This window comes from Anser brachyrhynchus, assembly GCF_964034855.1.
Source record: "Anser brachyrhynchus genome assembly, chromosome: 26".
NCBI classification, from domain to species: Eukaryota; Metazoa; Chordata; class Aves; order Anseriformes; family Anatidae; genus Anser; species Anser brachyrhynchus.
The window spans coordinates 5,692,524-5,705,779 of NC_137719.1; the positions used below are offsets into that span (position 1 = coordinate 5,692,524).

The 13,256-nt window shown below is 40.6% G+C and overlaps 1 protein-coding gene across 7 annotated transcripts in view; it reads left to right on the top strand.

The window, feature by feature from the left end:
* UNC5D (unc-5 netrin receptor D) overlaps nucleotides 1-13,256 on the top strand; it is a 211,888-nt gene that overhangs the window by 43,963 nt on the left and 154,669 nt on the right. Inside the window, exon 1 of one of the 7 annotated variants that reach the window (XM_080568465.1) lies at nucleotides 11,904-12,568. The exons of the other annotated variants lie outside the window; for them this stretch is intronic. The gene's annotated coding sequence lies outside the window, so the exon portion shown is untranslated. Of the gene's footprint in view, nucleotides 1-11,903; nucleotides 12,569-13,256 lie in introns of those variants that run through there. 7 annotated transcript variants of the gene reach the window in all.

Consider the following 13,256-nt stretch of genomic DNA (forward strand, 5'->3'; position numbering starts at 1 on the left):
AAGAATGATCTCTTACTGACTCTACAGCAGAGACTCCTGACTAGAATGTCCTTATTATGGCCAGAGTCTCTTTAATCATTAGCGAAAGCATGCTAGTTCATCAAACATTCAAAGCAATCAGGAGGTTAAATCATACAGAACAAACACCAGTAGCTAATGTGTATGCAATATAATACAGCAGAGGAAGTATCTCTTGTGGGCAGAGAGTGGCAGGACTAGTAATTTTGTGAATTGTATCATTAATAAAATATATTTTATTCTATTTGATGCTGACTTTGGAAGGTTCCTGTATGATTCTTACATTTTTAAGCATCAGAATTTTTTATTTCTAAAGGCTTTACCAGAGGCTAAATTGAGATCTAATACAAAATTCAAAGAGGTTCTGCTGAAATGCCATTAAAATTTTAACTTTATGTTCTTTCGGGGGTTTAAAAGTTACAGAGGCAAAGCTGTACAAGCCAAAAGGAATTTAACTATAAGATTTCTGTGTTCTGTAATAGGCGGAATGTCCGACCTGGCACAGATTCTTTGTTGGGTTACGTATTCTGAATATTTGGGTTTTCTCCTAGTAAATGCTTGTGTTCACTAGGGGATTTTCAGCACTTGATCTTTTTGAATGTTTTTCGCTGTAATTTTTCAAGTCTTTCTGTACTGATACGTTAAAATCAGACAGAAATTTCTAAATCAGCGATATGATGAGGTTGCTCTTCAGAACTTGCCTTGGCACTCATGCCTGTGATGTGCTCCCATCTGAAGGAAGCCAGGAAGGTGGTTGGCCTTGGCTACTTCTGTCCAGGCCCCGTTGCTTTATTGCTGTATTGCTCACAGTCAGCTTGCAGCAGCCGTGTATTGGTCTCTGACCACAGTCCCTGTCTCGATTGCGGGACCGAGGAGCCTTGGTTGGCCTGACCCGTACCCAGCCGGTAGGTAGATGGAGAAAATACAAACCTGCCTCTGCACCGCGCTCCAGCGGGGAGGGATTCTGGCTGGTGGGACCGTAACAAAGCAGGAGCATCCTCTGACCATGTCCCCATCACGACGGTGTAATTGCTAGGTAGGGATTCATTTGACAGAAGCTAATAAATAACAAGTGGAAATGTGCTAAGCAACGTTCCTGCTTTCTGTGAAGAACTTAGCTTTTGTTAGATATAACCATTAATGACGTATAAGAAACAAATCCTTGGTCCATCGCCCGTTCCATACAATATATAAATGTCTTCATAGGTCTATTGCATGTTATCTCCTGTGACGGTTTTAATTTGTAATCCAAAGTTATAAAACCCTGGGAAAAAAATGTCTTTTTGCAGGCTGTTAAGCATTGATGCTTATATAATATTTTTAATATGCCACAGACACTCATGGTAATTAAAGTGCCTGCTGATGGCAGAAGCATCTCCTGTGGCACTTTCCCTTTATACTATCCAGGAAAAAAACAAAAACAAAAAACAAACAAATGAACAAACAAAAACCAATAACAACAAAAAACAACCCAAGCTATCATGTGTTTCTGAAATTATTCTACACTGTTTTTAATTCTGATAGCTACTGAAAAATTTATGAATCGGCTTGTCTGCTATCAAAAGCTGCCTCGTGGAACTTTACTATATTGACACTCCATCATGATAGGGAAATACGTATCATCTCGTTTAGTTTTGGAGAATGGGTCTGCAGGATGTCAGGCATAGTTAATGACTCCAGATAGGCAGCTCTGAAAAGCATAGGCTGCATTTATCACTGCTGTGGACCCAGAGCAAGGAGCAGTGCTGCAAATCCCTTGTCTTCTCTCTCCATCCAAAGTTGCTGATTAACCCTGCCAACACGTCTCAGCTTTGAGCAGGGGGGATGCTGCTCGGGCTGAGTGCATAGCTGTTATTTATACAGATGCAGAGTCATCAGGGGATCGGGGCTTTCCAGGCACTGGAAATGAGGCTGTCCCTCCTGTGATGAGTATCGCATTGCTCTGGCAGAGACTGTGAACATGGTGAGCCCCCTATAGCTGGTACGGAAACAGCTCTTAGAGCCTGAGGTCTCCAAGAGCAGCCCCGTGGACACACTGCTGGGCTGATCTGTGCCATAGGTGTGTGTCAGATTAGACGGGGATGAATCTCCAGCGTGAAATTTTTAACAGACACCTCAAATAGCAGCGTGGCTATGATGGTGTGCTTTGCTGTGGTTTCAGAGCTTGCTGTTCTTACAGTAACCCGTCAAAAGATTTGTTTTCACTGTATTATTTATAAATGGGAAACAAATGTACCAGAATAAAAGGCAGTGGAAAGTAACACAGTAGGCTTATAGTCAACTGAGTCTGACAAATAAATTTACCTGCAGCACGTCATTAAGTGCATCGCCTTGCACAGCACACTCCACTTGGAGAGCGAGCTTTGCCAGAAGTCAGCTGCAGTTTACTAATGAAAGATGTTTGGATAGTTTGTGTGAAGTCCCTCTGATTTTATTGTACTTTATTGAAGTTGAAGACATCAAACAAAAGCACTTTTAACTTTTGATCATACTGTTAGTGTGTACACGAGGTTATTTATTGACATCTGGGTGGGAGTGAGCACATACAAGAAATCACGGATAAAATAAGTGGAGTGAAAAGTGCAGACATCAGTTGGACTCAGCAAGGCGGGGACATCATTTCTAGTTTTTGTTTTCTTCAATGTATTTTCACCCCTGTGGGGTATTTTGGTCAGGGGAATGGAACAGGAAAGTGATACGTTCATTTCAGAACAGCAGTTAGGAAAAAAACCACACCTTTCTCTTTTAATGTTCCTAGTCAATATTATCTTTAGTAATTGTCAATGTGCTGGCTGTATGATTCATTCCTGGGTAACTATGAACTTAGAAACCTGTGATTGGACTTGCGAAAAAATTAGGTAGCTAAATTCCAAACTGAAACTCTGATTTCTCTTCCTCAGCCATTGTCCAAGCCTAGAGGTGAATACACTGTGAAGTGTTCTACTTTGAGCCTCCCCAGCTTTTCAGCCCTGGTCTCCTGTGTTGGATTTGTCCTACTTTCCAGCACAGCTGTTTTTAAAGGTTGACATGCCTTTGTTCTGGTCGGGCTTAACATTCCCCAAAGAGTTACAGTTCCTTGCAGTAGCAAGAGTGACCCAAAATGCACGTCTTCACTCCAAAGCACAGCTCTTGATCCTCTACGTTGCTAACCATGTCAACAAGCTGTCGTTATCAAAGTTTAATTGAATTATTTCAACAAGGTAATGCACTACTGCATAAAATAATTTTTAATTATTTTGTTTTAGTTTAGGTGGCATGGAACAGAGAGAAATCAAATTGTTTTGGGAGAAAGGGAATGAAAGGAGGGGGGCTTAGGATATGTATGGAGCAAACTAGTTTTATTCCTTGGGTTTTAAGACTCTTACTATAAGTTCATGCAGCATCACATCTGCATTTATTGGAAAATTTAGATCTTTCTTGCACAAAATGCTCTGGTGCAAAATGATTTGTTAGGTGAGCAAAATACTGAGTGCTGATGCATCAAGATTAAATTTTTAACTATATATATGTTAAATTACACTTTTAGTATCTATGCCGGCACTACAAAGTGAAATTCCTCGTAGCAGAAACTCTAGTCTATTCTGGTTATTTCCTGTCCCTCACCAAAAGTGATGCACCTGTTTCACTTTGTCTTATCCTTCAACTCAAGCTAACTGGATTCTTGAATTCTGAAGTTTCAGTTTATTAGGGAATTGTGAGTTCCAGGCCTTGGCAATACTTGTTTTCTTTTGGCTGTTCATCTCTTTCTCAAACAACAAAATATGTAGTTTAATGGTAGGTGAAGAATTAGCATCCATTCTTATTCTCATGATCATAACAGCGTGATTGGGCTGTATTAAAAAGAGATGCTGAGCAATTAAGGACTCACTACACTAATTCATTAATGTATACTAAGAGAGACACTAGGGGAAATCCCGAGATTCAGTTTGCATTTACAGAAACTGTTAGAAATGGCTATTTGCTACTTTTTTTTTTCCCTTTAAGTCATTAGAAAAGTATAGTTTAAGAGAATACTTTAAAAGCAAAAAGTTCACTTGCCTTCCATGCAAAATATTAATAACAGAAGCATTTTCAGGTGACTCATGCCACTTTTGCTGGAATGATCACTGGGTTTTAGGTATTTGAGTTTGCACCTAAAAGATAAACTGTCTGTATTGGATCTTACAGAAATTGCAGCTATATTTATCCAGGAAAAAATATGAATTGTAGTGAACTCGTAAGGCAATCTGACTTGATCTCAGATTTTATGCTAAAATAACAGAGATCCTGTTCACCCAATCCCTTGAATCTTTGGCTATAAGTTGGAAAGAAAATCACTGCTAATTCTACCTGAAACACAGAGCTTTGGAAAGTTGAATTGATGAATACCAGGGGAGTTCTGACTCGTATTAACCTAGTACTGATGGCAGCTTTCCATTGTCTGAATTTGTTGGTGTTTTTGTTTGGGACTTTCACACTGAAATGAGGAAGAAGCGTTTAGTCCCGCAGAAATCAGTGGAGCCTCCTCTGATGTGCACTGACATCAGGACGGTGCTCACCACATGGCGGTGTTTAACCCTGCTTAGTTTTCGTGCCCTCTTAACTTACAGGAATGACTGCATTTCGTGAAGGGCTTACTGTTTCATTTAGGAGCCTTAAATGAAACACATGGTGCTTGCTGGGAGCGTGAATGAGCAGGGCACACCATCTCCGGCGTTGTGAGAGTGCCAGAAAGCCGGGCTATTTTGGGACGAGGCACCAGACAGAATTAATGCGGTCTCTGACAGAAATCAATCCAGGGTTTTGATATTACTTATTCTAGGGATGAGGAGAAGGGTTTCTGTTTTGTCTTTAAAACTGTCACACCCTTTTCAGCTATTCATATTAAGCGCTGCCTTAGCAGTCACAAGATGGATTTCATAAAAATTGGATGTCGTCTCCTTCACTAAATAGCCAACTGGTGCAGAGAGCCTAAGTGAGCTGGTGATTTCCCTCCAGAGAGAGTTTCATTTAAATTAGTGGATAAAACTGATACTTTTTCAGAACATCTGTTCCTGCTTCTAGACTCTTAATTGTGGTGGTAATAATATTAAGTGCAACTATCCATTTTTTTCTCTCCCTTGTTTTCTAAATCTTGGCTATTGGTATTGTTTAGCAATGTTAATCGGTCTCGCTGCTTTTCTGCTCCCCTTTATAGGCTTGCCTTTTTAGACGTAATGTGACTTTGTTTAAGCAAATATTTTACAAGCATCTGTGTCAGTCCTTTTGGTAAGCTCAAGGCTTTGTGTTGTGGCAGGGTTCTAATAGACATTACAATCTCATATCAGACAGACCAAGGGAAAAAAAAGCATAAAAGGCAATTGAAAGACAAATCCTATCCATGTCTAGGTAAACAAAACATATGAAAAGATTCCTATTAGAAGCCTCCTGAGTCACTGCCAGAAATAAAATAAAATAAAATAATTACTTTTAATGCAATTTACCATTCTACATTTTTAGAAGTCCATTGAGTCACTTGAGGTATTCAGATTTTCTGCAGACCTACCAATAATCCCTATAAAACCTCTTAATATGTTTTAGTAGTCAATTTTCTGACAAGATTTATATGTAACATCATAGCCTATTATTAACATCATAAACTTTATACCCATATGAATGTGTTCTACTATCCGTGCAGTGGTGATGGGGACACCCAGTGCTTTGAATCACTGCGTGTGCAAATCCATCTCCTGTGGTCCTGGTTCACATATATAATTTGGCATTTTACCTGTATTTTATCTCTTCTCTCTTCTGTTTCCAGTTCTAAACAAAAAGTGCACTTGGTGGCATCTCACTCATTCCTACTCCTTGTCTTCTGTATTGCAGTATCTTGCAATCATGACAGTGCTGTGCCTGTCACACAAGTTCCTAGCTTTCTGAGTAGCCTCCTCAGAGACAGTTTGATGAAATGTATGTTTCAAAAAATTAAAAAGCTACATTTAAAAGGTTATTTTGTGACACTAAATTGCATGAGCTTTAAAAAATGTGGGAGACTTTCCCTCTCAGTATGCAGTTTTTAACTTGACACCTAATGATGTCTACTACTGGATAAGTAGAGGACAGGTAATAATGAAATTTGACAGTGCTATCCATCTTGCTGCATCCTAAATGGGTGTCATTCTGTATGAACATTGTTTCGTCAACCAAGCAGGGTCCAAAGAGTTATAATATTGATGTATCGACGCCCCTCTTTAAAAATATTGCCATGAAAATGTGTGTGTGTGTGCAGGCGAAATTGTAATATATTTTTATTACTAAAATCACATTGTATTTTGGAAAAAACCAACACGTTTCCTTGGGTTTTTGAGAGCTGGCTTTTCAGCCAGACAAGACATGAGAGCGCTCTAAAAACGCCCTACTGCCATATCCACGAGTTCAACAGCGTCAGCACTAGCAACGCTGACAGCCCTGCTGAAGGAGGCCTCCAGCACTTCTCAGGCCGTTGATTCGTCACTGAGCAAAACTGATGGAGTGACAGAGACAGACAGAAAGGAGCTAGCAGGTTACCTGGGTCGGGGTTTCCAGTGCTCTAGCAGCTGGGGTCTGAGTTTGTGTTTTCAGTAGAAAAATCAGAGTGTTTGTAAACAAGTCTGCTGCAGTGATTGTGGTGCATAAACACAGCGGATCCACGCTGCTGCAAGCGTGTTCAGTCCCTTGAACTCACAGAAAGCGTTTGGAAATCAGCAGCAAAGGGCATTCTTTATTTTTTCCTTTTCAAGAACAACACTTGCTGCAATCAGGTAGAAAATAAACATCCTTTGATGCGGTAATTGTGGCCATGCGTTCCCCTCGGAAATTATGGGGATTTTATTCATCAACATTTTGATATGTTATGACTTGTAAATTTGTTTTTGGAGTCTTTTTTGATTTGATTTGCTTTGTAGGTTGTTTTGAACCCTTTTCTCCCCTTCACTTATTTATTACTGTTCTTAAAAGCTGATATCAAAAGAATATAAGGCCTTTTCTAAAAGAACGTTGCCTGTTCCAGAGCTCTTGGTTTGTGCGGAATTTATTATGCTTTAGCGTAGTAGAGATTCTTCTAAAAAATTCTAAACAAAATGCTCAATTCTTTGCTTCCTCACAGCCTCTTTTCTTTCTTCAGAGGTGTTTGTTTATCAGAGGGATTTCTTTTCGCGGTGTGTACAATAGAACTGTATTCATGGATCTGTCTTTCTTTTTTAATGTTTTTCTGTATTCCAGCTTTGACACTAATCAGTTCTTTGTATTAAAATCATGCCAGCGGGTAAGGGCGTAGTGACAGAGGTCAGAGGCTGTCCTGGGGTCATAGGAGTGTGCGGGAGGCAGGACCAGAACTGCTCCTTTGCCCCTTCCTCCCTGTGCACGCTGCACAAACAGCAAAGAAGTTTGTACCTGCTCCCAAAAGCAGCTTGTCCCGTGGCCTTTCTGCCTGTACCGGTCTGTAGCACTTGAGATCGATTTATATGCTTGATTTGGCAACCTGTTTTGGCTTGGGTTTTGGCACTCTGGTATGTCCTTAATCCTGTAGATGCAAAAAGCCTGCTCCGTGTACTTTCTTAACTCTCCCATTTTTTACCTGGGTAGTTTGTCTGTTGACAATTGCTTGAAATAATGTGTTCTTTAGGAATGGTTTTCTTGCTTAGGAAGAATCCTTCTCTCTGCCAATGAATCTGTCATATTCTTTGTGGCGTATGTTTTTTATGGTCCTACGATGTTTATATTTAAAACAATTTTACTTACATGTTCCCCCAGTACTATTTTCAGAATTACACTACCTACAAAGTGATCTCCCAGAAGTACTTTTTTTGTGTAAAGAAGTAAAGACTAAAAATGGTTAAATGAGACCTCTGACACACAAAAAAGCACGCACCCCAGCTGTGATTGTGGATGTCCAAGCACTACTTGAAAGAACTAGCACTGACACAACTTCATGTTTCTTCCAGCTGCTGATCTGGAGGTTGATTCTCAGCACACTGGACTATTCACTTGCACAGTTCAACATTAATTTTAATCGTGCTTTAAAGGCAGCGACTTTTGGTCTTACCAAGAAGCAGTGTTTAAGTGTTGTTTCTAAATCTGGACTCTGATCTAGAACATTGAGCAGAGTGCAAGGCTAAGTTTGGTTGAAGGGGCAGTCTCACTGGAGCTAGGGCAGTTCTGCAGGATGCCCAAGGAGTTTTCCTTCCTTAAGCTGTGTTGGATGAGGACCTCCATTCCTGGTTTAAGAAATGAAGAAACGTGAAATCCAAGGGACTTCTTACTAAGTTTAACAGCACTCCTGTTTTTAGTAACTGCATTACCTCAGCTGATGATGCAATGGGGGTGACTAATTGTTTTTCTTATCCTTCAGACAAATTCTGTAGAGGTTCCTATTGTTGCTTTGTGTATGCCTGAGTGAACCGCTGATCGTTCTGAAATGTTGTCATGAGAAGAACCAATTATTTCCTTAAAATTGCATTTAAATGTCAATAACCAGGCTCACAAAGATGTGTTGGAGATGATTATTAAAATGATCATTATAGGTGGTATTAAAGTCATTATATTTAAATAAGAGCACCTACAGTCACACAAAACCATGCTAAAAAGCCTATGGGCCTTCACGTTCCTTGGTGTAAACAACTCTCAGGGCAATAGGAGGTTTTTCTGGTTTTCTCGTTATTCCGTAGTAGCTCCCCAATACACTTCAAAATGTCTGGTATGCACCTTTCCTGGAAAAAGGAACTAGGATGTGTTGTACCACGAGCTCAGTCCAAAGCAGTGGTTCCCCTGTTCCTCTGTGCATAAATGGCTTGACATGAGGTGTTGCCAAAAAAGATGCCAAGGCAGTCCTTCTAAATTTGAGGAGTGCTCACTGCAATGGGAAGAATTTATTGGCCATTTAACAGCTGTGTGTAGTGCACTCAAAGGATGAATAAACAGTAATGAATTGGAGCAGCTTATGCTTTATTTATTTATTTTTGGTAGTGGAATTGGTAAGTAGTTTTGAATTATCTGGGCTGCTTCTAGTCCTTGCAGTAGGTAATTATCTGTTAGGCTTGCTATGATTTGCACAGTACTCTGTCCATCTGCATTTCACCTGGGGAAATCCGTGGTATGAGCGAAGAACAGCTTTGCTGGCTTTGGCGGGGGGAAGAGAGAAAGTCTTGTTATTTTCAGAGTAGAGCTGGCAGATTGTCATTGTTTCTGAGCTTCTTGTTTTACTGCCGTCTTGTGCTAGTGACACAATGTTCCACGGTTAGGAAATGTCAGCTTCATGGATGAGGCATCCAATGAGAATATCAGCCCTCTCCCCAGCATGAGATGTTGGCTGGGAGGAGTAAACTGCCTGCATGCAAATCTCTCTCCTGGAGTCAGTTAAAGAGTTAGAGGGAAGAAAAATCATCCTACCTTTTCTTCTCTGTTAACTCTTGGTTTCCATCTTTCAAAACCTTAATTCTCCATAGATGCTATTACTGATATACATGTTAATTCGTATCTTATTTAGCTTTCTAAGCCAGGTGCACACATGCCAACTGTAACAGCAAAAACAGATGGTCTAAGTTGCTGAGGTCCCCTGGTATTTTTTGAAAGAGGGGATATTGTTCTGAATATCCTGGCTAATTATACTGTATGCAGTCACATTTTACCTGTCTGTGTTTTTCTCTTCTTTTGTTTGATTAAGCTAGGTTTTTTTTTTATTCTAAATTGAAGGTGATTTGTTGTTTAGAGCAGAGCACAAGCAGAATTCCTGCTTTTCCATTGCAGTTGAAGTGTAATATTCAGAAACGCTTGATGCTTGGCTAGCTATTAAGATTTTGCTGAAGATTTTTGAAAAAAGTATGTGACAAAAGCTGGTTGAAATGGAGAAGTGTTTCTGAATTGGAAATTGAGTTTCAATATGTGTATTAAGTAAAATTAAGCCTAAAAGAAAATTAGAAAATATACTTTAGTTTGTTTATATTTTCCCTAAAATATAAATTCAAGGGTGAGGGCAAAAGAAACAGTATTACTGTCAGAAATCACTGGTGGCAAGAATTAATGTGTAACGTTGAGACGGAATCTGGAGCATTTCTCTGATGCGGCTGATACTGGCCAGAGTCAAGCAGCATGCTACCAAGGAGATTTCTGCCCAGGCACTTACTAAATTTCTTGTGGTCTGTAAATTCAGCTGCCTGATCCTGCAAATACAGATATTTCAAGACGATTTGGGAATGAACAAGGTCTGCAAAATACAAATGTTGCAACTTAGTCTGAAGATTTTTTCTGTCTTTCCTACCTGCTCATTGAGAACAAAATGCTTATCTACTGCTGACAGGAGCTAGGATGCTAAGATGAGTAAACCAGAGTTGTGGATACGGAACCAGGATCGTAGGAAAAATATGCATGTGGAAGGATAGGATTACAGTCGTGACTGGAAGACAGGTATGGGAAAGCATGTACTGTTTAGATCACGCAGAAGGTTAAATGGTCAAGTAGCATCATACATCTGTGAATGAAAAGACACAAGCTAAGACTGTGAAAAAAAACGTTTAGATCCAAGTCGATTTTAGGAAGGACGGCAAATGATTTAACTAAAATAGATCTGCAAAACTTCTGCAGCCCCTCACAAGCAGATTTTAGTAATGACCACACCTCTGCAACCAGAACTGTGTCATTGTAGGAGATCTTTGCTTCTCTTACAGAGTGTAGAGAACAAATGCTAATGTGGACAAGTATTCCTGGATGAAATTTAAAAGCCATCTTTCCCAGTTCATCATTGAACTTCCAGGAGGGAAACTCTGATGTCTTTGCACCAGGCACGTGAAAGTTCCTTTGGAACACTTCACACGATCCAAGTTATATCCCTTCAAAAAGAGCCTTTTGCTGCCTCAGCTGCAAGGGCTGACAAGGCCAGCTGCAGGACAGCAGCAATGCTTCCAGAGTTTGTTAATTTGAAGCTGTTTCCTACTTCCTCGAATACCAAAATGTCAGGAAAACATCGGGGCCTTAGCAGGAGGGCCTGCGCGGAGCCGGGAGGCGCAGGAGCTGCGGTTCCCCCATTTCACTCACACACAGGTAGTGTGGGAAGAAAACCCAGGGCCTCCTTTCTGGGATTCTCTCAAGACCTTGCTTTTGGATGCAAGGAAGCCCTGGTCTGGTCGCTGCAGGCGTGCTTTGCCCTGCTCCCTCACCTCCACGGACATACGGAGCTGTTGTGCCGCGGGGCCAGGCCTCGCCGGGCAGCGGCCTCGTGCTGCAGCCCGAACAAAGTCTGCGAACACATCAAACAGAACCACGCGGAGCCCTTTTAAATTGGAGCCGCGTTTGTTGTCCTATCAAAATACATATGGATGAGGAAGATAATATTATTTTTTTGAAGACCAGTTCATTGAGTTCTGAGGAATTTATACGATGTACCTGCTGCTGTTCTTTAGTTCGTCGTGAATATCCTTTTTATCAGCTGCCAAGTCCCTTTAGTGATTTTTCTTTCATGATTTTTTTCTGAGATAAAACAATGCATTTTAGAGATGCTACTGATGCCTTGAATCTAGGATCTGACCAGAAAATTGTATTCTCTCTCACAACTTCTGTTTAAGTCTTATTTGGTGTCTGAAGTCACCTTGCTAACCCTTTATTATCAGTTGAACCACTATTACTAGTGCTTGTAGTTCCCATGACTTTAGTAAGAAGAGCTGCATTCCCAGAAAAATGGGGGTTATTCCTTTTTCTTAGGCTAGGGGGAGATAGGCCATTCGGTAACTCCACAAGCATAGGGAACTATTTCTTTTCCAGCTGAGCTGTGTTAAGGGCTTTCCACATTTTTAAAATGCGTTCCACCCATTGCCACAGTTAAGCACAGCCAGCTGTCTGCACTAAGCCACCTGGTGGTGTTCAAACAGTGCATTCTCATTGCAGGCAAGAGCATGGACATGGGAGTTAATGCAGCTCATCTGATGAATAGTAATTAATGAAGCCAGAGCACTTCAGCTGTTTGTGATCATCTGCACAGACCCCCTGGATAACACCACTCCCAACACAGAGCAATCTCTTTGTGTTCCCTGGTAGAGGAGAAAGTTAAGTAACTGGATAGCATGGTAGAGCCATTCTTGCTACTCAAGCATTAACAGATAGAGTAATTAAAAATCAGGATGATAGTTAGGCTGCACTTTGTCTTCCCTGATTCAGAGCTTGTCTGTCAGTAATGGTGAAGTTAGAGAAGCTAAGTGGGGCTTTTGGGGATGGGACAGGCATTCTGGCTGGTTTTCTTGCATCAGCTTAGTGCTTGCTTGGAAAAGCAGAAAAATAAGGCACATGCATGCAGTAGAATTCATTATTTGAAAAAATAGAAGGTTGCTTTTGGTGCTTTTAGCACCAAGAAACCTGAGAGAATCCAAAGATGTGACACAGCTCTCTGCCTAGTCTAGAATTGCTGAGTGTTTGTTCTGGCTGCACAAAGACCAGGATCCACCTCAAGGGGGCTGACATGTTATTTGGCTGACTCAGAAGTGAAAGAATGAAGTCAAGGTAAAGAAACTGCTGTGTGGCAATTCCCTCCTGCTGCTTTTGTTTCACAGAAGATCATTAAACCTTAAAGGTAAGAGAGACATTGTAACCCTTTCTTCTGTCTGTCCTAAAAATAATGGCTGTGTTTAGAAAAGCAAATACAGGCACTTTGCTTTGTAATGAGATTTTTGAAAATGTATTTAAGAAACTATCATCTCCCAGGAGTTAATTGATATTAACGTTGGTATCTCTTCGGGTAATAAATTGCAGGAAAGGAACAAAACTTTCCACAGTACAACAGGAATGAGCAGCTCCTTCTCTTTTCTCTGCTCTAGCTTTCAGCACAGAGCAGCAACTGCCTGCTGCAGGTTTGACCCCAGAGAGATAAGGGATTTCTCTGGAGCATGATTTTCATTCTATCCTCCCACAGTGATCTAACAGAGTTTGTTTAATAATGTTCCTTTTGTTCTGGCAGATAATCATGGGCTGGCCCAGATAGCATCACAAATTTGCTCCTTTCTGATAATAGGATCTTATCAGGGTTTCAGCAGCATATACCATTTTACAGGATATGGCTTTAATTAAAATGACAATATGGAAGAGTAGAGGTCAGATTCCTTAGTCTGGCATCTCTGTAGCATCAAACTGGAAAGGGACAAGGTAATAAATGTCTTTCATCTGGTATGAGAGAGAAGGTAGAGAACTATTTTGCTGGCATTAATCATCTGTTGGGTGGAGTGACTGCATTTGGAAGTTCTAGGGTAAGCTGTCTGTAAAGA